Source organism: Stomoxys calcitrans, chromosome 5 (assembly GCF_963082655.1).
Source record: "Stomoxys calcitrans chromosome 5, idStoCalc2.1, whole genome shotgun sequence".
Lineage (NCBI taxonomy): Eukaryota > Metazoa > Arthropoda > Insecta > Diptera > Muscidae > Stomoxys > Stomoxys calcitrans.
The window spans coordinates 158,725,979-158,750,484 of NC_081556.1; the positions used below are offsets into that span (position 1 = coordinate 158,725,979).

Here is a 24,506-nt window from a genome sequence, read left to right on the forward strand (position 1 = left end):
CTATGGGATGAACAGTCTAAACGATACAAAATAGTTCATAGTCATAAAGTACGTTTACATTGGCCCCTAAATCTGGATTTATGGCCATTTCGAGATTGATATGCTAAATCCTGTGTTTTTTGCAGGTTTTTACCATAGAAAAATAAATCCAATTTTTGCAGGATTTAGTTTTAAATCCCAAATAAACCCGATTTCATGGCTGAATAATCGATGAAAGTACCAAAACAGGCAACAGTTTTCAAGAATTGTGTATGGATGTGTGTGATATGCACATTCCTGCAAATTCCCAAAAAAGCAATGTAAACGGACAGGATTTATTTTTTTTTTTTAAATCCAGATCATAAAAATTTCAATATAAACGTGCTAATATACATATGTATAATATTTTTGAGTCGAGATGCTTTCTAGGATTCTTGTTTCAGAAAACGGCCATAAGACTCAATGCAATCTTTCAGTTTGATTTTTGATACACACAGTACAGGATTGTTTTTGCTTTGAGATTAATCATAGGTGATATTTAACTCTTAACTTCCACCTTATTTTCAAAATGCATGCCAAGTATGGACAAAACGACTTTATAATACAAAGGGATCCTTGGATTCGAAAAGGCCAAAATTACTACATACTTGTCTCTTCTCTGGACAACTAAGCGGACATCGCAAACACTAACCACTACGCGCAATACTGCAACTGCGTTATTATGAAATGTGTTCCTTTCGATTGTACAGGGTCTTCTGATTGGCACATTCAACCATATGCTATCCTATCAATTTATATTAGATCAACCGTGGTCCTAATGTTTCTTGAAGCATATCCCACCAAGTTCGCATTGATCAGTTTCCAAAATGTCAGGCTTTTTAAACTTTTTTTTATCTATGAAACCAAATTTTGACGTTGAAGACTTATTTCCATAGAAGTGAAAAGTGGACGAATGACAAGATTATATACTACTTAAGAGATGTGTTGGGTAGTCTACTGATGTTTGCGGTACAACAATCATGTGCTATTGTCCACAACGGTTGCAGGCGTCCAAATCCATATTCCACACATTGGTATTTCTGCCCCAAACGCCTGCTATAATACTGTGCGGACGAACGAACAAAGGTTTGCAGCGGGTGCATGCAATGGTTTACCTCTGGAGCACTTGTAATTTGCCACGTAATTTATTTGTTTCATATTTCGTACTCATTTCTAAACGCTTTTGATTTATAGTCTCCATTCATATGCGGGTGGTGGTGGTGGCCGTTGCTTTTTGTTCGCCTTAGCGGATCGAAATCCCCTTAACGTTCGCTTGCATGTTTGGTACTAAGCATTTTGTTTAAGGAACAAGTTCAAACATTCAAAAGTGTGCATTCGACAATTCAGACTCTCTCGCAAGAGTTCTTTTGCAATCCAACCGGCCATTGTGCATGTGAACAATGTTCGCAGCACCAGGAATCAGGAATGACGTTTTGTTTGCAGTACTACGGATTGCGGGCAACGAAGTGAGTCTGCCTGTCTGCCTTACATACCTGGTACATTTGTGGGCCAATGCGCAGCGTTTGTTGGAAGCTTTATGACTTTAAGACCTTTGTTTACATTTTGCCAACATAAATCACAATAATTGATCACTATATTTTGTACTTCAATATGCGATTAAAATGCGAATGTGTGTTCTTGTGTATGTGTATACAGTATGTGTGTGTCTTTTTGTGGCACTTTATTTAAAATTTGTTAGGTGCTAGGGAACTGTCGAAACTTTGTATGTGGGGTGTTGGTAGACTGCTCCTTGTAATAGAAAGCCAATATGAGGAATATACTTTGTGAAATTGGGAAACCAAAGAGGTCAAAATGGAAATGAAAGTTTTGACTGAAAATTTTCCATACCTAAAATGAATACATTTCAGTTCAAGTCAAATGTGAGAAAATGTAGGTCCTATAGTTGTGTCCACATCTGAAAAATTCAGAAGTCAGGTGGGTGTTATACGAGTACCAATCTAGTCATTCTCTCTACAACACATGGTAATATTGATAAACAATGCTGCCAGAGATCGGTTTATATGGAAGCTATGAATAATTTAGTTCATTTCCAATCCCAGCTGACTTATATCAACAGGTATTTGTTCAAAATTGCAAGTGATTAGCATAATTCGTTCAAAAGTTAGCGTGCTTTCAAAGAATCCGTCATGGAAAATTTAATTAAATTTGACATAGCATATCGGAAAACGCTCGTTATAAGGTAAATAGCTTGACTCGAAAATTGAATTCGCTTCTGTTGTAAAATACAATTGAACCACCAAATGAAAGGTTAAAATGCATAGCCTTTTTATAACCACCACCCAAGGATGGGGGTATATTAATTTTACCATTCCGTTTGCAACACATCGAAATATTCATTTCCGAACCCATAAACTATTTATATATTCTTGGTCCTCGTAAAAATCTAAGACAATTCAGCTATGACCGTTCATCCGTCTGACTCTCTGTCCGTCTGTTAGCTGAAACTTTGTACAGTTCCTTTGTTTATCCATTGCTAGGTTAAATTCGAAGATAGGTTAATTCGGAATATATCTTGATATAACCCCCATACAGCCCGATCTCCCGATTTTGGGTCTTAGGCCCACAAAAGCTGTATTTGTTACCCGATTTGACACAAAGACTTATGTTAAGATTTCTGATATTCGTGCCGAATATAATCTAGATCGGTCAGTATCTTAATATAGCTTCCATATAGACTGATCTCCCGATTTAAGGTCTTTATCTCAAAAATGCCACATTAATACCCGACCTGGATCCCCGACATTTATGCTGTATATGATCTAAATCGCTCTTTATATTTATAATGTAGCCCTCATATAGACCGATCTACCGGTTTAAGGTCTCAGGACAATAAATTCCTCATATATTGCAGGAGCATCAACCAAACACAATTCTGCCGAACTTATTTATTCTCTGCACTGAATGCACTTCTTTTGTGTATAGGCAGTGATATCTTTCTGGGGACTTGACTTCTTGAGCTTCTAGAGAGCGCGATTCCCATCCGATTTGGCTGAAATTTTGCATGACGTATGACTTTCAACAACTGCCCTCAATAAGATTCAAATCGGTTCAAAACCTGATATGGCTACCATATAAACCGATCTGGGATCTTGACTCTTGAGCCTCTAGAGGTCGCAATTATTATTAGATTTGCCTGAAATTTTGTACGACGGATCCTCTCATGACCATCAACATACGTGTTTATCATGGCCTGAATCGGTCTATAGCCTCATACCGCTCCCATATAAATCGGTCTTTCTATTTTATAATCTTTAAGGGCGCAATTATTATTCGAATTAGCTGACATTTTACACAGGTCTCCAACATATCATTTAATAGTGGTGCGAACCGGACCATATCCTGATATCGCTCTCAAAGCAGAGCAAATCTTTTCTTTTATCCTTTTTTTGCCTAAGAAGAGATGCTGCGAAAAGAATTAGACAAATGCGATCCATAGTGGAGGGTATATAAGATTCGGCCCGGCCGAACTTAGCACTCTTTTACTTGTTTTTACTTGTTCATATCCTACTACTCATTTGCGGCACAACAATTGGATAAACCATTCACATTGGAAATCCATTTGTTTTGCAAAGTTTTCATTTATTTGTATGTGGCTGTCAGGCATTAATTCAATGGACATTCACACATTCACAAACACTTTCGTCACAACCGCGTTCAATGGAGCGCCCATTGAGCGCCACCAAAAATGTTATTTGGCGAAATAATAAAAATACGCTTAGAAAACCATAAACAATTTGAAATTGGAAAAAATATTCAAAGGTATGAATAAATAAATTTATTTTATTTATATTCGCTAGCTAGCGCAAACAATGAGGCTCCACACACGCACGGTGTCCATCTATCTCAATGCATTTGTTTGAGTGTGCTCACTTTGTGGTTAGGTTGATGGGTTGTTATCCTAAGTGTCGGTGTGGTAAAAACAATGAACATACTGTGTTTTTGCTGTTTTTGTAAAAACTCACCTGCAACACAAATGCAAAGCAGACATCAGTAGGTGTTAAAATTATAATAAAACTAAAAAAAGAATCCAGCCACAAAATTAGAACATGGCTATGCATTTAAGCTGCGGAGTGCATTTTTTATAGAGCCAATGATGTAAGCGAGGAGCGAGTGTGGTCTTTAGAGGTTGGGAAAATTGCTTTAAGGCTGTACTATATTCTGAGGTGATCTCCTATATGTGCATGATTGTATGTACTAGTTAGGTTAGACGACTAACACATGGGCTGTGAAAGTCTGTCATTTCCCTAAGTTTTTGTTTTTTCCAAAATAAATTTGATATTGAAAACTTTGCTGATATTTATTGGAAATATGGGGTAAAGATTTATTGATTTTCTCTAAATTCCGTTTCCATAGTAGGCTTTAAAAATTTTACTGCCGCTAAACAATTGTTCAATGTCTAATGACTTCTGGCGAAGCTGGGGGATCCAATTCGTATCTCAGATAGATATGATTTGAAACTTACTTTGTTTAAACACCTCGCACTACATACGAGTACTGATGAAAGACCCATTTATCTTTTGATTTGATTTTTAACCCCTAAAGGACATCAATTTCTATTCGATTTTGCAGACACCTAGTGTTTCATTATGATATGCAAATACAAATGCAAAGTTGACCATGAACATTCCATAAGGAACAGGGGCAAACTTCTCACATACACTTATAGAAAAAGTCTGCTGATAATAGCAGACACTAGTAGTTCTAACAGAGGTAGTTCTGCTATCTAAACAAAATTTTTGCAATTTCAGGCCAGTAGTCTGCCTGCTAAATAGTCTGTTGTTTGCTGAAAATGTCTGCTGCTCCATTTATGAAGTGGTTATCAGGGGGAGAGTAAAATGAAAATAAACTAAAACAAAATAATACACGTAAAAAGGCTAAGTTCGGCTGGAACGAATTTTGGCTACCCACCACTTCAAGTATATATATACCATCTTTCATCATAGTCTGATGAAAAGTGCATAATTTATGCCCCCTTAACAACTTTAACGAAATATGGTTCGATTTGGACCAAAGTCGACACGGACATTGAGTGGTCTAATAAGTAGAAGTCATTGTTGAATTTTGTAGAACAAAATATTGTTATTTTTGGTAGCCATATCCAAATATAGACCGATCTCAACTATATACGGCACGGTTGTCAAAAAGCCTAACATTAGTCTAATGCAAAACGCAAATTTTGCCCACTAAAGAAGAGGAGCAAACTTCTCACCTATCAATGTGTGTAGTCCGATTCAAGTTTAAGCACAATGATGAGGGGCCTCCTTTTTATAGCCGAGTCCGAACGGCGTGCCGCAGTGCGACACCTCTTTGGAGAGAAGTTTTACATGGCATAGGAGGTACCTCACAAATGTTGGCAGCATTAGGAGGGGAAAGCCACCGTTGAAAATTTTTTTTGATTCAGATTTGTTCTCTATATCCAAATCTGAACGGATCTGGCCCAAATTGAAAAGGGACGTTAAAAGGCCTAACACAACTCACTGTCCCAAATTTCGGCGAAATTGGACAACAAATGCGCCTTTTATGGACACAAGATCTTAAATCGAGAAATCGGTCTATATGGTAGCTATATCCAAATCTGGGCCGATCTGAGTCAAATTGAAGAAGAATGTCGAATAACCTAACATAACTCACTGTCCCAAATTTTAGCAAATTCGGATAATAAATGTGGCTTTTATGGGCCTTAGATCCTAAATCGGCGGATCAGTCTATATTGGGGCTATATCAAGATATATTCCGATTTAGCCCATCTTCGAACTTAACATGCTTAGATTTTTACGACGATCATGAATAAATATATATACTTTATTTGGGGTCCTTTTCCATGAAAAAGCATTTGTGGTACGATTTGGCATAAATTTGTAACGTGTCTTGAAAAAAGAAGGCCTCTTGGGACCTGGACCAAGTACAATATACATATTTGGGTATTGCTTTGGTTATTTTAGAGTTATACAAGTTAGGATAATAAATATATTCAAACTTAATACATTTTTAATTTTTAGATATGTTGTTGATCTTTGCAATTTTTCAAATCACATTTATATTTATTTAACTTAAACTTTCAAATGTCTCCTCCTCATATGCCTTATTCGGCTGAAATCAAACCGGGTGAAAAATTGCCATTTCTGCATATTTGCAATGTGCTCGATAAAATATTAAACAATTTATTTTAGAATTTCTCTCTATTTCGTATTAAATATTCATAAATAAACATAACAAATGCAAGCATGGTTTTAGGCGCTTTGAAATATAAATTATATTCCGACTTATTTTTGTTCACTCAACTATTTATTTATTGCTATCGACGGAGGACATAACGACGAGAACAACGAATGTGTGCTTATTTAACGCAAATGAAAGCCCCAATGAAATTGGGTTTATTTCAAGCTAGGTCGCAGTTATTTCACCACCTCTTTTACCAGATGCAGCCCACATGGCCCTGAGTAATTGTTTAAACAGTTTCTATTTTCATGAATTACAATAAATTTAAGTATGAACGTCAAATGCTGTCCTTGTTATGGCCTGGTTGTTTGGATTAGGTCCTGTGAGTACGGCCATCGTAATTAGAAGAAAAAAAGTCTAAAATGTATCATCGCTAAACGTTAATTAAACATTATTTTCCATGCACACATACCTAGACGAGTGCATTTATTTGTAGTCTAGCGGAGACCTTCGAATAGGCGAATCAGTCAACACAGATTTAAAAAAAACATTTGGGGTCAACACAGTAGCAATTTGTGACTTCTTGAAAAGTTAAAATTTTGAAAGTTTTCAGTCTTAACTTATAACAAGTTATCCTCCCACTGTTTTTTGAGGTCCTTCAAAATCAAATCATGCTCAAAAGCTTCATCGAAAGGTTATATTCATATATAGTTCAATTTGGGCCTTAGGCATTTACATCCGACTAACATTTGAAGGCCATCGTAGCTCAGAGGTGGCATGTTCGCATATGACGCTGAACGCCTGGGTTCGAATCCTGGCGAGACCATTAGAAAGAAATTTTCAGCGGTAGTTTTCTCCACCTAATGCTGGCAACATTTGTGTGGTACTATGCCATGTAAAACTTCTCTCCAAAGAGGTGTCGCACTCCGGCACGCCGTTCGGACTCGGCTATAAAATGGAGGCCCCTTGTCATTGAGCTTAAATTTGAATCGAACTGCACTAATTGGTATGTGAGAAGTTTGCTCCTGTTCATGGGCAAAATTTGTTTCTTGTTGTTGTTATCGTACTTGGAGTTCATAGTAGAGAGTCTTCAGCGTGTTTATTGGAAGGCAATAGTGTATTTCATTTCAAATTTTATTCAAATCGGGTACAAATGGAGGCTTCCTTGGGTCAAGACGTTTTTTTATTTTTATATTGCGATGTATCTATAGACCTTTGAGGACCGTTAACATGAGCAAAAGGCGAACAGAAAATAGACAAATGGACGGACATGACTAACCGGACTTAAACATACTTCGCAGATAAATATTTCAAGGCTGACTACAAGAAGTCTTGTGCAGATGAAATATTGTTCGAACTAGAGGTAAGCACGTGAGTCGTGGTCGACCTTGATCGAATGAAAATTTTTCGTGCGTGAGCGTAAGCGATTGAAATCATGCTCACGACACTAACCATTACTCACGAGAAAACAACGACACACGAAAATTTCACGACCCATGAGAAAATTTACGACTCACGACAAAATGAATCACTACTCATGAGACGATCACGACTCACACGACACTCTCGATACACGAGATACTCATGGCTCACGAAAAAACTCATAACGACCACTGGCATTATCGGAGAAGTATGGAAGAAGTAGAAACAATTTCTGTCAACAGATGCATAAAAAAGGAATAAACAAATAAATACAGAATTTAAATACGGAATGATTTGAGAAGCATGGAAAAATATAGCTCCATCGGAAAATAATGTTTCAACCGTGTGTAGTAAGTTTTTCGTAAGTAATGATTATTATCGTGAGTGTCTCGTGAGTCGTGATTGATGACTCAAAAAATGATTCAATCATCTTTTTGAGAATGCGTGTATACGATTTTTTTTACGTGAGCGTAAGGGAAAAATCACTCAAGGGCACATCTCTATTTCAAACCTCCTAAATCTTTTAACTGTTGTCTTCATATTGAAACTTCATAACGAAAACTATCCAAGGTAAAACGGTCCCAATTTTGTTGAAAATATTTTACTATGTCTGAGTCAGGGCAGTACGTAGTAAGCGTAGAAAGGCAAATGTTGGGCAAGTCTATGCGGTAGATTGAATGTAATGTGCATTTAAATGTTTTGGTGGTCGCACGCGGTCAATTTTAACCCTGAATTCCATATCATGTATTACAACAGGGTGCCCGCACTCACTTTTTAAAAACGAATCCACCACAAATAGTTGCTAAATGCAAATTCGCCCATTAACATTCCAATAATGAATCACAAACAGTTAGAAAACTCTAAAATCGTCAGACTTCTGATTGGAAACTTATCACGAAAAAAATTCGCCATCAAACTTTCAATTAAAAATTTAATTGAAAATAAAATAGTTTTCAATTAAATAATCAATTGATTCAATAATTTTTTAATTGAATATAAATATTTTTCAATTACCGTAGTGATTGAAATTTTTGCCATTTTCAAATGCAAAATTAATTGATTCAATTAATTTTTTTTTTACTCTGAAAATGTTTTCAATTACAATCGTGATTGAAAATTTTTTAATTTTCAATTAAAAAATAATTAATTCAATCATCTTTTTAATGGAATATTACAAATTTTTCAAAAATATTGCTTAAGTAAATTCAACTAAAGGCTATTTTGTTCCCCACAATATAAAGGAAAGGATGTATGGGTCATACGTCCCGTATTTCGACATATCTAGATCAACACCATGGCAGCCGGTTCTACGTGGAGGATTAACCTAATGTAGTCCTTCATCAGCCAGGATTATGCACTACCGCCTCAGTGCACAACTCACCGCTACGACAACACAAACAAATCTGTAGGGCCCCCTTCTCGACGCCTGAAATTATTTGGAGAACCCCCGTAGAGAAATTGATCTGAAACTTTGCATAGATTCTTTTTTTGTTCATAAGCAGGTTAAGGTCGGAGATGGACTATATCGGACTATATCTTGATATAGCCCACATATAGACCGATCGGCCGATTTAGGGTCTTTGGCCCATAAAAACCACATTTATTATCCGATTTTGCTGAAATTTGAGACAGTGAGTTCCGTAAGGCCACTCGACGTCCATCTTCAATTTGGCCCAGATCGGTCCATATTTGGATATAGCTGCCAAGTAGACCGATCTCTCGATTTCAGGCCTTGGGCGCATAAAAAGCGCATTTATTATCCGATGTCTCCAAAATTGGGGACAGAGATTTGTGTTTGGCCCTTCGACATCCTTCGTCTATTTGGCCAAGATCGGTACAGATTTAAATATAGCTGTCATATAGACCGATATCTCAATTTATGGTTTTGGGCCCATAAAAGGCGCATTTATTTTCCGATTTTGCTGAAATTTTAGACAGTGAGTTGCATTAGGTCAATCGATGTCCATCTTCAATTTGTCCCAGATCGGTCCAGATTTGAATATATTAGCTGCCATATAGTCCGATCTCTTGATTTAAGGTCTTGGGCCCATAAAAAGCGCATTTATTATCCGATGTCTCCAAAATTTCGGACAGTGAGTTGTGTTAGGGTTTCAACATTATTCTTCAATTTGGCTCAGATCGGTCCAGATTTGGATCTCTTGATTTGGGACAGTGAGTTGCGTTAGGCTCTTCGACCACTTTCTGCATTTTGGCTCAGATCGGTTCAGATTTAGATATAGCTGCCATATAGACCGATCTCTAGATTTATGATTTTGGCTCATGAAGGGCGCATTTATTGTCCGATCTCGCTCAAATTTGAGCCATGGTTTTCGACATCCGTGTCGTATATGGTTCAGATCGGTCTATATTTGGATATATCTACCAAAAAGAATAATTTTTTTTCTGCATAATTGAACAATGACTTGTACTTATTAAGCCACGTCCTATTCCGATAAAGCTGCTATGGGGGCATAAATTGTGCATTTTCCACCGGATTCTGACAAAGGGGTGTTTTATATATATAACCGAGGTGGTGGGTATCCACCTTCTCCACAGACATATTATTTCGATCGTTTATTTCAAAGCCTTTTGGTCTGCTCACAGCCTACCGCGTCATTCCAGCGATTCAACCATCTCTCCTTGTACGGCACCTCAAGAATATAGAAGAATGCCGACAGAAGTGGATGTAGGTTCGTTACGGACACCATTGGCAGATTCGCTCCTTGCATCTCTAGCATATCTGCTTTCCCAGCACACAGACATGTAATGGCTGCCCTGTAGCCGCAGTAGACTATCTCTACATCGGTCCAACAACTTGGATCTTGAACCTGTACCAGTAATAGCCTTCAGTGTCGCCTGACTTTCGCTGAATATAAAGATATTCTTTCGGTTGATATGCATCGCCACAACTATGTCGGCTGTCCTTGCCATTGCTTGGACCTTCGCTTGGGAAATGCAGCACTCATTGCACATGCGGAGAGAGACGACAATACCGAACTTGAAGTGCTAGTCTCCATCTTCGATCCATCGGTAAATAAACCAATGAACAATTTTACCTATTAAGTTTACTTGTCATTCCACGTCTCTCTATAATAATCCATCTTCCATGTGAACTGCAAAAAACTCATGCTATTTAAATAGTGCCTGCTATTTTGTGTTAATTTTCCATCAAATATCAGCCCTAATGAAACAGCCATCATACGCATCAATGCATGCACGATGTTTGTATTATAGCTAGGTATTTTTCTATATATTTGAGCGTGGCTTATATAAATATTGCAATTTTAGCCTAATTGCTTTTTATGTGAAAGAGAAATAAAATTACCATAAGGCAAATATGTTTAATTTTCCACATCTCTGACATGCAGAACGGGCCGCACAGTGCACGCCTCCATTGCATGAGTTTGATGTGTATTAGGTTGAGCCAGAGTGGGTTAGTTTTTACTTGAAAGGGAGTTGATGCTTTATTTTCTATCACACTTTCGCAAAGTAGCTCACCTCAAAAAAGAAGGGGAAATGGCTGAAAAGCAACAATTTTATACGCCATCAACTACTTGAATCTATGTACCTGAAGAAATTAATTCCTTATGATGTATCAATTCGGCACACCCTAACGAACATGCATGCCTTAAGATGCACAAGCATACACTTAAGCACCTACATATATGACGGGAAGCAAAAATTACAATTTTGATTTTCCTCTCTACCACATTCTAATCGAATAAGCAATGTGGTGACACCTTTAATGTGAAGCACTATAGTTATGTGATGAGAACACTTCGGCCTTGTGATGTGTAAAATTGATGGGAAAATCTATTAATTTCCTCTTTCTGCATTTTGCAAGAAATTACTTTGGCGTCATATTACCTACCATTACCAAGAGTCCCCGTAGGCATTACCTAGGTCAATTTCGTTGATATTGGAATAGGCGGCGACGAAAATAAATGGAACAATTAGCGCACGGCGGCAAAATAAATCGAACAATTACACTAAATGGTAGAAAATTTGGTGAAAGCTTTCAGAAAAATGTACGTAAGAGACCATTATTGCGACAGAGAATTTCAAAATAAGTGATTCAACCTAAATTAGAGGAGAGCCATTTTAACAAAGGAGACGACTGGAAGGCTTACGTCGCCAAATGCCTGGGTAAAAAGAAATGCACATTTGAACCATGAACATTTCATTAATGAACAGCTGCCCAAAATGCCTGGGTTCAAATTATAATTGTGCAAATTATTCCCCCGCACATCCCAGATCAATAGTTAAGCCAAAGGGGTTATAGACTCTAGTTTATCCTTTAAACATAACTTGACGTGCCTAATTGAATACATTTGGAAGAGCAACTTTGTGGTAAAGAATTTCGTACAGATTTTCTACTATGGGTAAAAATGTCATAAATCTCCCCCGATTTTCATAAATTCCTCTGAAAACAACAAAGAACAAGTAAAAAGGCGTTAAGTTCGGCTGGGACGAACTTTGGATATCCACCACTTCGGGTATATATGTCAGCCACCTTTCGTCAAAATCCGGTGAAAAATGCATTCCTTATTCCCCAATAGCAGCTACATCGAAATATCTTCCGATTTGGACCAAATACTAATAAGTACAAGTCATTGTTCAATTGCGTATGACAAAATATTGACCTTTTTTGTAGCTATATCTAAAAATAAACCGATCTGAACCATATACGAGACGGATGTCGAAAAGCCTAGCATAAGTCACTTACACAGTGATTTCGGATTATAAATATGCCTTTTATGTGGCCAAGACTTTAAATCGAGATATCGGTCTATATGGCAGCTATATCCAAATCTGGACTGTTTTGGGCCAAGTTGCAGAAAAATGTCGAAGAACTTAAAACCTTTAATCTAGTTATCGGTCTATATAGCAGCTATATTAAAATCTGGACCGATCTGCGTCAAATTGAAGAAGGATGTCGAAAGTCCTAACACAACTCACTGTCCCAAATTTCGGTGACATCGGACAATAAATACGCCTTTTATGGGCTCAAAACCTTAAATCGAGAGATCGGTCTATATGGCAGCTATATTCAAAACTGTCCCATAGTCATATCATGACATAATGGGGTCACATGAAAGTTAGTGTCGATTAGTAAAAGAAATCTGACATTAAAATTTATTCTATATAACCATCCCTGGAAACTCCAATAAGCGGATATATAGACCTGTCTGAACAATATGGGAATCCACTGAGAGATATTTGAGAGTAGAAGGCTATTTTGCCATCCAAATTCAAAAAAACAAGTGTCTGATATCTCGTACTGGACGAAAGGTATTTAACAAAAGCAGAGATAAACTATGTCAAGCATATAGAAACAATTGAAAACCGAACGGTACCATGCACATCTATAGACTTTGAACCTCCTCATTTCTATATGGTACTTAAGCAAAGGCATTGGGGAATATATTACAGTTGTGCAAAATGTTATCCCTGGGTCCTTGCTCCTGTTGCTAACTACTCGGCTAGGTTAGGTTGAAAAGAGGGTGCGGATATAATCCTTCCCATGCCACTATGCACCTAAACCAGTAATCGGCTTGTTGTGTGCTCTAAATACTTAATTTAAAATGTAACCTCGAAAAAGAAAACAAGCAACTTTCCAATAAACTGATGAGGCTACAATAATTTTCGATAATTTTAGTACACAATATGTTTCTAAGTAGTGTAATAATGAAGGTTGGGGAGATGGTGTCAAATATCAACTCGCCTCACGGCTAAGTGGGCTCCATGAATGGGTTAAGATGAGGGTTGGGTGTCCATTCGGCTGTTCATATAAATAACCATTCTCCCTTTTTTTGGAATACCTTATGTGAATATTTTGAAATTTGTTTTTTGTTGGCGTTGTTGTTTTGTATTTATAATTGGCCCGCAACCATTTCGCAAAAATCTCTCGGGGGCTTTTGTAGAACAGACCTAAGTTCCTTTGTGTCAGTAGATGTTAGTGTATGTGTGTTTGGGAGTGAGTCAGTGAGCGTGCGTGAGTGAGTGAGCAAGCCAGTCTATGTGTGCTGTTTGTATGTAAGTCTATGCATGTAAAGTGCTATGTGGTCCCTATAGACATACAAACATACTTGTACTCTTCTATATGAATAAAGGTACAACTGTTTGTATGGCCAAGTGCAAATGTGTGTGTGTGTGTGTGTGTACAATACAGTCAGTATATTATTTTCAAAGTTGAAATCCATCACTGGTGCATTGCCAGCGGCTGTGTTTTGTATGAAATATTATAATTATGAGCGATGAGACCCTGGGGTCGCTTAGTAGCAGCAACAGCAACAGCAGCGACATCATGGACCAGCCAAACAACCAAGCACCCAAGCAGCGAGCCAGCCAACCAACCAGCCAGCTAGCTAGCCAAGAGCCATGAGCCAACCTAACCAAACCAGCCATCCATGCAATAGTTATAGAAAGAGGTTTCATTTCGTTCGTTTTGTGGGTTTTTGTTGCCATTTTTGCTAGTTGTAGTTGTTATTGTTGTTATTCCCAAATACCCCCTAAATACACATACACACATGTACCGCCTGCCACCAAAGTTAACTCCAAGCAATACTAGTAGAATAGTTGTTTGGCGAAGGTGGCATTGATAAAAGCAACCATAACAGGCAGATAAAAAAAGCCAAAACATTTTTATAAACACCTCGTACGGCACAGTTTCGACGGACATGGATCTAGATTTATTGGCATAATAGAATGAGTCCATTCGAATGGTTCATGGCACAGGAGTTCAAGAGATCATATCGAAACATCACAGGTAGTGATGGTTTCAAGTCTATTTGTAGTGAGATCAGGTGAAATTCTAGCTGTAGGTTCGATCGACTTTAAGTGAAATTGTATCTTTAGAAAAAATATTTATAATTATCTTTAACGAATAAATATTTTATTCTGTTAGCCTGAAAAGCTTTAGTAAATAATAGTCTACAAAGAATAATAAGTAATATATAATTACAAATTATTTGAATTACATCAGCAATGGAATGAACATTTTTATGAACTTTTATTTATTTTATGGAATTTTATGAACCCCGAAATGATCACCCTGATTAATTTACAAAATAATTATTTCAAATGAAACCATTTCGTTTTATTCTTGGGATTCCATTATTCACAATACTGTATTTTAGGCAAATGATATGAAGCTCCTAGCGATTAAGGGTGGAAATCTATCAGTCAATAGCAATCGGTGTTGATTCTTGTACAACTGATTAGTTCTGTAGGCTTTGACCATAGATTTGGATACAGTGAACTATTTTTTAAAAATGTTCAAAATGTGCAAAATGCAAAAAAGATTTAGCGTATAAGTTTTAGATGCAAAAATTCAATGAAATTTAAGAAGTAAGGAAATAAGTGAAAATAGAAAAGATTTTTTACATTCTATAACTCAGCAGACATTTTGCGGTTAGGACATTTAAAATCAATTAGCAGCATCTTAAGATAATTGAATAAAAAAAGTATTCTAGAGAATTTATTTTTTGAGAACATTTGAAAAAAAATTCCTATGGATTTTTGAGGAGGACATACTTTATTTATAAGTTGACGAAAAAAAATCAAATAAATTTGTGAGAAAAAAAATGAGCGCAAAAGAAAATTTTATCAAAATACTTAAGTCGATTCGCTGAAACTTTCATTATAACACTAAGATATTCCCAATGATAAACTCATTTTCAAGGATTTGCAATACAAGCAATACAAAATTTAGCTCTGGCAAATATCACCGCCGATCATTGAGCCCTTATCATTTAGCTTAAACTTGAATCAGACAGCACTCATTGATATGGGAGAAGTTTTGCCCCTGTTCCAGAATAGAATGTTCATTGGCAAATTTGCCGCCGATGGGTCAGTTCCTGCACCTACTAATGATCACAATTTTCCATAAAAAATAAAAGGTTTCTCTTTCAAATTCACGGTTACAGAAGAATTTTGGCAATTTTTCGATTTTGAAAAAGCAGAAAGAGTAGCGGTAAGCAACTTCGCCTATGACGCTGAATATCAGCGTTCAAGGTCTGGCGAGAAAATTAGAAAAATTTTCAGCGGCGGTTTTCCCTTCCCAATGCTGGCGATATTTGTGAGGTACTATGCCATTTGAAAAAATGGTATGGCAGCCATGTAAAAACTTCTCCCCAAAAGAAGTGTCGTACTGCGCCACGCCGTTCGGACTCAGTCATAAAAAGGGGCCCGTTATCATAAAGCTTAAACTTGAATCGGAAAGCACTCATTGAAATGTGAGAAGTTTTCCCTAGTTCCTTAATGGCATGTTCTAAGGCAAATTTGCATATCAGACTATAAAGTGATTCAATCAAATTTTTTATAATAATTACATCTACTAAGTATTAACGCTGGGTTATGTCCCATTGTGTCGCCCACAAAGAAGGGTGTAAAGTGCTTTTCTTACCTGTTCGACTTTTCCTTTGACCAAGATCCCGAGATTTGTTTGGCTACTTTACATTCACTCTTCTCTCGGTACAGCTCAGCTCAACTTAACTCAACTCTGTTCAACGTTCTTCATTTGTTTTGGTTGCTTTATTTGGCTGGTTTCGTTCCTTTTGTTTATTTTGTACCCTCTCAACAAATTCCATTCCTCATAGCTGCAGGCGATTTTGACGTTTGGTCGTTTGCTCGTATTGGGGTATTGTTGTCCGTTGTCGTCGTCACCGTCTTCATTGTGTTGGCAGTAGTGCTGCCGCTGCTGCTGCCGCCTTCACTGCCGTTAGAGAGTTGGTGATAATTTAGATGTTGGCTTCTTGATAAGAACAACAGGGCAACAAAAAACACACGCAAATCTATCTGAAGCAACCAATCAGTCAAGTCAGCCAACAGTCATGCAATGTGGGCGGGAGGGGATAACAACAACAACAATAACTACATCAAACACCCATCGCCATCACCTTCATCATCATGGCATCTCTCACTCTCCGAAGAAGACAATACAATAACAAGCATTCTCATTTCCGTTTGAGCGCCAAAAGCATCAAACATGACTGACATCAAACCGTAGTAACTTTCATACCGAACTTTCAGCACACCGGCCACTATGGGGTTGTTCGAAGAGTCGTTAGCGCTGTTGACTAGTTTGTGTTTGAACCTCGTGAGTGCAAGAGTTTTGTGTGTGTGTTTTTTTTTTGTTTCTGCGGGGGGGTGGTCAACGTAGTAAAGATCCAATCATTCACCCATCTATCAATGAACACCACAACTATTGGCTCGTGTGGATGAAACCGAGCAGAAACTCCTGTGAACACCATCTACCACTGCAGGTATGTGTGGCCGTTTTTCTTTGTCCAAATAATTGATATGCTTTAATCATAATAAATAAATACTTCATATTTTATTATGGCCCATGCGAATGTGTTTTGTGTGAGTGTGTGTTCGTTTAATTAGGGTGAGAGCGTTAAGCATTTTTATATCCGGTATACGAATGATGTGCAGATTAAAATCGACATAGTTTGTAATAAATAAATTAAACATTAAATGTGCAGTACAAATCTCATAGACTACGACTTATTTAACCAGGTTCTAGATTTATGTTATGTCCAATTGATTTAACTGTACAATTGGAAGGGGATAAGTTCCTATAAACTAAGAATTGCTGTAAGTAAAATTGCCTAAAATAAATCAGAGAGAAATTTGTAAATGTGGGGAAAGTGTGAGGAAGTGCGAAGAAAATTAATGAAAACATAAAAGAAGTCAAAAAAACTTGTGACCTGTCGATACGTCAGCTCTATCTAAACATAGGCCAATCAGCACCATACATGTAGCGAATGTTGAGATGTGTAATACATTTTAATGTTCCAAATTTCAGTTAAATCGATTACAAATTTTGGCTTTAATGAACTCAAACGATATAGCCGGGCTGTATAAGACTTTATTAAGCAAATTCTACAAGCCCTCACTTCAAACATAAGCTGTTTATTGTAAAACAAGTATAAATGTGCTAAGTTTGGCCGAGCCGGATTTTGGTTACCCATATCGAACGTCTTTACATAAATGAGCTTAGTTTCTTCCAAATTAGGCAAACATTTAAATTCTGGAGACCGTACACGGGTTGGTTTATATCACAACTATATCCGTTATAGATCGATTACACAATTTCCGCTTCTAGAAGCTCAAGAAGTTAAGTCGAAGGACCATTTTATAAAGGAGGTATATCCAAATCTGAACCAATACGACTCATTTCGAATTCCCGACGTCCTTCATCAACAACAAGTACCTGTCCTAAATTTCAGGCTTATGTTTTTATTCATTCGACTGTCTGTGGAAATCACGACAGCCGGATGGACGGACTGACATGGCCAGATCAACTTGGAATGTCAAGACGATCAACAATATACATTCGCAATTCGCTATTTGGTATTGATACAAATGGAATGACCAAAATATTATTTCCACTATGCTATGGTGGTGGGTACACAAATTATTTGTGCCAAATTTAAGCTCAATATACTTATTTTAAGGATTGCAGCGCGATTTCAGCAGACAGATGGACACATTGCCAGATCGCCTTACAATTTTACAACAATTCATAATAGATGTATTTTGCACACACAAAAAAATAATTCATTGGACATAAATGAACTTTTCGACAATATACTTCTGTTAGGGAATACATTGGTACTTTTTTTATAACAATTGCAGGAATTTGTGACGAATACAAAGGTTTGACATTTCTTGATAAGAACAAGGAACAGGGCCAAACTTCTCACATATCAATGAGTGCTTTCCAATTCAAATTTAATTTCCAATATCTTTTATTCTTGATATATACAACATGTTACTGAGGACTGATGGGCGCCCCGGTAGCCGAGTAGGTAGCGTGCTTGGATTACCAGTGCAGGGGTCGTGGGTTCGATTTCCGCCAGAAGCCTTGGTCTGTCGCTACTGTGGTATCACAATAGACTTAAAATTGTCAAAGTGAGTCTGTAAAGGACTGCCACTCATACCTAACCTACTAGGGATTTCTATTGTCGGAAGTCATAACAGAACACTAAGTGCAAAATTTCAGCCAAATCGGGCAAAAAATGCGGCTTGTAAGGGCTTAAGAATTCAAATCTTGGATCGGTTCATATGGGAGCTTTATCAGGTTTTAGATTGATTTAGACCATACTAGGCACAGTTGTTGGATGTTATATCAGAATACTACATGCAAAATTTCCGCCAAATAGGACAAAAATTGCGGCTTCCAGGTGCTTAAGAAGTCAAATCGGGTGATCGGTTTATATGGGAGCTATATCCAAACCTAAACTGATATGGCCCATTTGCAATCCCCAACGACCCATGTCAATATAAAGTATCTGTGCGAAACTTCAAACGGCTAGCTTCCCGCGTTCGACCGCTATCGTGATTTCGGCGGACGGACGTGGCTAGATCGACTCAGAACGTCGAGACGATCAAGAATATATATACTTTATGGGGCCATAAACGACTGTTTCGATGTGTTACAAACGGAATGACTAGATTAGTATACCCCCATCCTATGGTGAAGTGTATAAAAATTATTTGTATATGCCTTAGAAATTGTTGTTGTGTTTGTGCATTTTAGTACCTAAGGCGACACGAAAAGTTTTCAATGGTGCTTATCCCCTCCTAATGTTGGCGACATTTTTGAGGTACTTTGCCATGTAGAAACTTCTTCCCAAAAAGGTGTCGCTCTGCGGCACGTCGTTCGGACTCGTCTATTAAAAGGAGGTCCCTTATCTTTCAGCTTAAAATTGAAACGGACAGCAATCATTGATTTGTGAGAAATTTGGCCCAGTTCCTTAATGGAATGTTGATGGGAAAATTTGCATTTGATTATGTATCTATACCAGTGACTAGCACACATTTGCAATTTTTGCAAGCCCATGGGCCTGTTTTGTATTTTTTGTATATGTACAAAAAAATGTGGAAAGTGTGAAAATTTTTGCCAACCACTGGTTATACGCTCAAATACTCCGTCTTTCTCTTTAGTAGGACTCACAGGAGAATAATTATTTTTCCGCTACACGAATAATCGTTTGCGGTTATCAAAACACTTTTGCATTTAAAAAGTTTTTGGTTTTACAACAAAAGAAAGGTCCACAAATTAACCCACTCCAATCTGTATTCTTTCTCAAATTATAGACAAACTTTCAATTTTGATTTTCTTTCCACTATGCCACATCTTGTTAAAAGTAGGAATTCCATTTGTTAAAATTATGTTGCCGTTAGGTAGGTCTATATGCCATTTATGCGATATTCAATATTTAATGCTTTAAACAACGAAAATTTGCGATGTGAGTCTTATTGCGGACTGCCACTATTACCTACTCTAGGGTAAGTTAGGTTAGGTAGGAGTGGCAGTCCTTTACAGACTCACTTAGACAATTTAAAGTCGATACCACAATAGCGACAGACCAAGGCTTCTGGCGGGAATCGAACCCACGACCCTTGCGCTGGTAATCCAAGCACGCTATCAACTCGGCTACCGGGGCGCCCCCCTAGGTTAGATGAGCAAAGATTGATACATTTCACCCGCTGAGATTATATTCTCCAATGTTTTCACAATTTTGCAAAGCTTAAGCCAATTTAAATAAAATTTTTGATTTGTGAGAGCTAACGTGTGTGTGTGTGTGTGTGTTTTTTTTGATAATTTCAAAGATTTTGATTTGACCACAGGCAACTTTTTTGCCCTAAATAGCTTCAGAGTGTTATCCGTAGATTTCGCTGTATTGCCCAAAAAGGAAACTTTCATTCCAAGAATTTCTTTGCTGCGTTCTCAATGCGGCTCTGAAGCTGATGCAGGCAAATCAAGACAATGCCATACTTTGGCATGCACGAACAACAAATAAGAAATGTTAATAAATGTATTATGCATAAATGTACAAACACACACACACACACACAGAATAACTTCATACCTACGTACATCAGATATGTATGTAACATGTGTATGGCTGTGTGTGTCCGGATAATATACATACATCATACTATGTATAATGTAGTATAATATAACTATAATACAAGAAACTGGTCTCCCCCGAGGCGAATTTGTTTAAAAATAAAAAAAGACTCTCGTACAGAAAAAATATCAACTGTCAGTTTTCAAAAAAACAAAAAATCTAACCTACGGCCATTCGACAACTACACCAACAACAATAAACCCCATTAAAAATTAATTCTCACAAAAATGCACAAGAAAATCAAGAAGAAGAAGATGATGAGGCAGAAGAACATACAAACAAACGGATGGGCGAACGACCGACCGGCCGTACGACCAACCGGTCACCGATAAAAAAAAGACGACATCTCTGCAAAAGTTGCAACTCTGAAAATTATGAAGTAAATGTAAAATGTCATGCATTGACAGGTTTCTGGGATGTATTTAAAATATGTTTGACCCCAAACAGCAACAACCACAGGTACAACAAAAAGAACATCATTGAGAACTACGTGAATATTGCATCCAAAAACAGTCGAAAGTCACACAAGTAAAGAATGCCACAGCACACGTGTGTTTGTGTGCTCTAAACCAATGTTAATATAGAGGTTTTTTATGGCCTTAAAACCCCCTTTGGGGCCTTTTGAATGATTATAACCACCGTCAATCCAAGTAAGTCGTCAAGAATATTTGCTTCTGAGTTTATTAAAAGAAGTTTTTGTGATGGAGATCAAGCGTAATAGTGCAAGTACGTGATATTCGACTGGATAATTACAACCGCTATTGTTGGCGAACCCAAACATCTCAAAGTAAACAAAATGTTTGTGTATCGCACCAAAAATCATTATGATGATACTGGTAACACGTTACGACAACACCTAAATTGTATTAGTGAGTAAATACGAATTTGCCTAAGTGCTGTCAAGTGCTCAAAGATAAAGGATCTCCTTTTTATAGAAGAAACAGAACGGCGCAGTGCACCTCACAAATATCGCCAGCATTCGAAGGAGATAACCACCGCTGAAAACTTTTTCTGATGTTCCCGCCAAGATTCAAACCCAGTCGTTTGTACTATAAATCGGTTAAGCAAGGCTTTTACACACAACAAATTAATTCGCGGAAATTTTATATAAAAATTTTTTAATCGAATTTCTAGGACACAATACAAGATATCCCGCACACAAAAGCATGTGATTTGTACGGGGTTTTGCGCACTTTCCAGCAAATAAGAAAAATTTGAAAATCGGGCTATAAATTCGCTTTTTGCAGCCCAAACAAAATTTTGTAGAGCCGAGGCTGCTAACTTTGAAGGCCCATCAATGCGCCCAGGCTTTTTAGGGCACTGAAATTTGCACATAGTCTGGATAACACCTCAGTTATAGCTATGTACAATTTCGTGAAGATATCTTTATCCGTTAGCAAATGGCAAACTTATTTCCACAAATGTTTCCCCATCCCATTGTATGTCATGACGATCAGGAATATTTATACTTCATGGGGTCTTCGACAAATATTTCGAGGTGTTGCAACCGGAATGACGAAATCTCATCCTATGGTTGGAGGTATAAAAACGAACTCAAGGTAAAGCCTCCAAGTTCCAAAAGGCATACCATCCTACACTAAAGCCAACAAAATTAGACTCCAAAGAGCTCCTTGCTGCACTTGCACAAACGTGATGAATTTCCGAACATCGTGTGCCCGGTTGAAAAAATTGGTAAACTTCCAAAACGATCGTGGCTTTTTTTCCGAGTGCACATACGAGAATATGAGACCACTTACTGGCATCGAAGTAATTTTCCATCTCAACTGTGACCGCCCATAGTCATTCTTCTCGGAAAATATTTTGGAAGCTGCTGGGCCGAACTTTGGATACCCACCACCTCGGGTATATATGTAAACCACCTTTCATCAAAATTCGGTGAAAATTTCATACCTTATATCCCATAACAGTTTTATCAAAATATGTTCCGATTGGGACCAAATAATAATAAGTACAGAAGCTATATCTAAAAATAAACCGATCTGAACCACATACGACACGGATGTCGAAAATCCTAACATAAGTCATTGTGTCAAACTTCAATGAAATCGGATTATAAATGCGCCTTTTATGGGGCCAAGACTTTAAATCGAGATATCGATCTACATGGCAGCTATATCCAAATCTGGACTGATTTGGCCCAAGTTGCAGAAAAATGTCGAAGAGCCTAACACAAAGCAATGTCCCAAATTTCGGCGAAATCGGAAAATAAATGCGCCTTTTGTGGGCCCAAAACCTTAAATCGAGAGATCTGTCTATATGGCAGCTATATCCAAATCGGGACCGATCTGGGCCAAACTAAAGAAGGACGTAAAACAGCCTAACTTAACTCATTGTCTCATATTTCGGCGACATCGGACAATTAATGCGAATTTTATGGCCCTAAAACCTTAATTCGAGAGATCGATCTATATGGCAGCTATATCCAAATCTGAACCGATCTGTGTGATATTGCAGAAGTATATCAAGGGGCTTAACTTAACTCACCAAATTGAAGAAATATGTCGAAGAGCCTAAGACAACTCACTGTCTCAAATTTCAGCAAAATCGGATAATAAATGTGGCTTTTATGGGCCTAAGACCCTAAATCGACGGATCTGTCTATATGGCAGCTATATCTAAACGTGGACCGATCTGAGCCAAATTGAAGAAGGATGTTGGAGGGCCTAACACAACTTACTGTCCCAAATTTCAGCAAAATCGGATAATACATGTGACTTTTATGGGCCTAAGACCCTAAATCGGGGGATCTGTCTATATGGCAGCTATATCCAAATCTTTACCGATCTGAGCCAATTGAAGAAGGATGTCGGAGGGCCTAACACAACTAACTGTCCGAAATTTCAGCGAAATCGAATAATAAATGTGGCTTTTATGGGCCTAAGACCCTAAATCGGCGGATCGGTATATATTAAGATATAGTCCGATATAGCTTATCTTCGAACTTAACCTGCTTATGAACAAAAAAAGAATCTGTGCAAAGTTTCAGCCCAATATCTCTATTTTTAAAGCCTGTAGCGTGATTTCAATAGACAGACGGGCAGACGGACGGACATGTCTAGCTCGTCTTCGATTTTTACGCTGATCAAGAATATATATACTTTATAGGGTCGGAAATGAATATTTCGATGTGTTTCAAACGGAATGAGAAAATGAATACACCCCCATCCTTCGGTGGTAGGTATAATGAAGATTTCTGTAACAAATTCGGCCGTTGCCGATGCAACTGAAGTTGGTTTATCACCATGTAAAATTACCCCAAGATATATCAAGCCCCAATTTTTTACCTCATTTGACTTTCTGAGGTTCCAATACCTGATTTGATTTCTTCCAACTAATTTATATTATTAGCTGTATCCATGGTGGTGGGTTACCCAAGATTCGGCATGGCCAAACTTAGTAAATTTTTTCTTGATTTTTATACCCTCAAGATTTTATACCCTCATATAAGACTCTAACTTAACTCGCTTTTACTTGTCATTCCTGAAATAGTGGGCTGTATGTACAATGCAGTCTGGGTGAAAATTTTACATGTTGTAATCTAAGTTCCGACTGTTCTTCGTGTAAAATGTTGATCTTAGCACTAGGCTTTAGCTCAAAGATCTCCAAAAATTACTATGCCTTCATTTTTGGGGCCCTTGCAAGTAGCATTTTGTTATGTTCATTTAGAAAACGATTAGACTCTGTTTTGTTTCATTCATACATACACACACACACACACACACACTCATAAGCACCTAGATGGGCAAATGCACATCAACAGTTGTGCTTGCATATAGAGTACACGCACACACACAATCGAGTAAAGATAGACAAGACAAACAGACACACAAAAGTATGTAGAAAACGTCAAAGCAACAAAATGTAAACCTTCGTGACTTAAACAAAATATGATTATCAATTTGGCCTCCGGCAATGTTTTCTGTTCATTTCTGCATATGA

The 24,506-nt window shown here is 37.5% G+C and overlaps 1 protein-coding gene across 2 annotated transcripts in view; it reads left to right on the forward strand.

Annotated features, from left to right (window-relative positions):
• Positions 1 to 16,722: 16,722 nt before the first annotated feature.
• Positions 16,723 to 24,506, forward strand: part of LOC106095959 (BTB/POZ domain-containing protein Tiwaz) — an 82,331-nt gene continuing 74,547 nt past the window's right edge. For both annotated transcript variants that reach the window (XM_013263424.2, XM_013263422.2), the window contains exon 1: positions 16,723 to 16,886. The gene's annotated coding sequence lies outside the window, so the exon portion shown is untranslated. The remainder of the gene's footprint in view (positions 16,887 to 24,506) is intronic.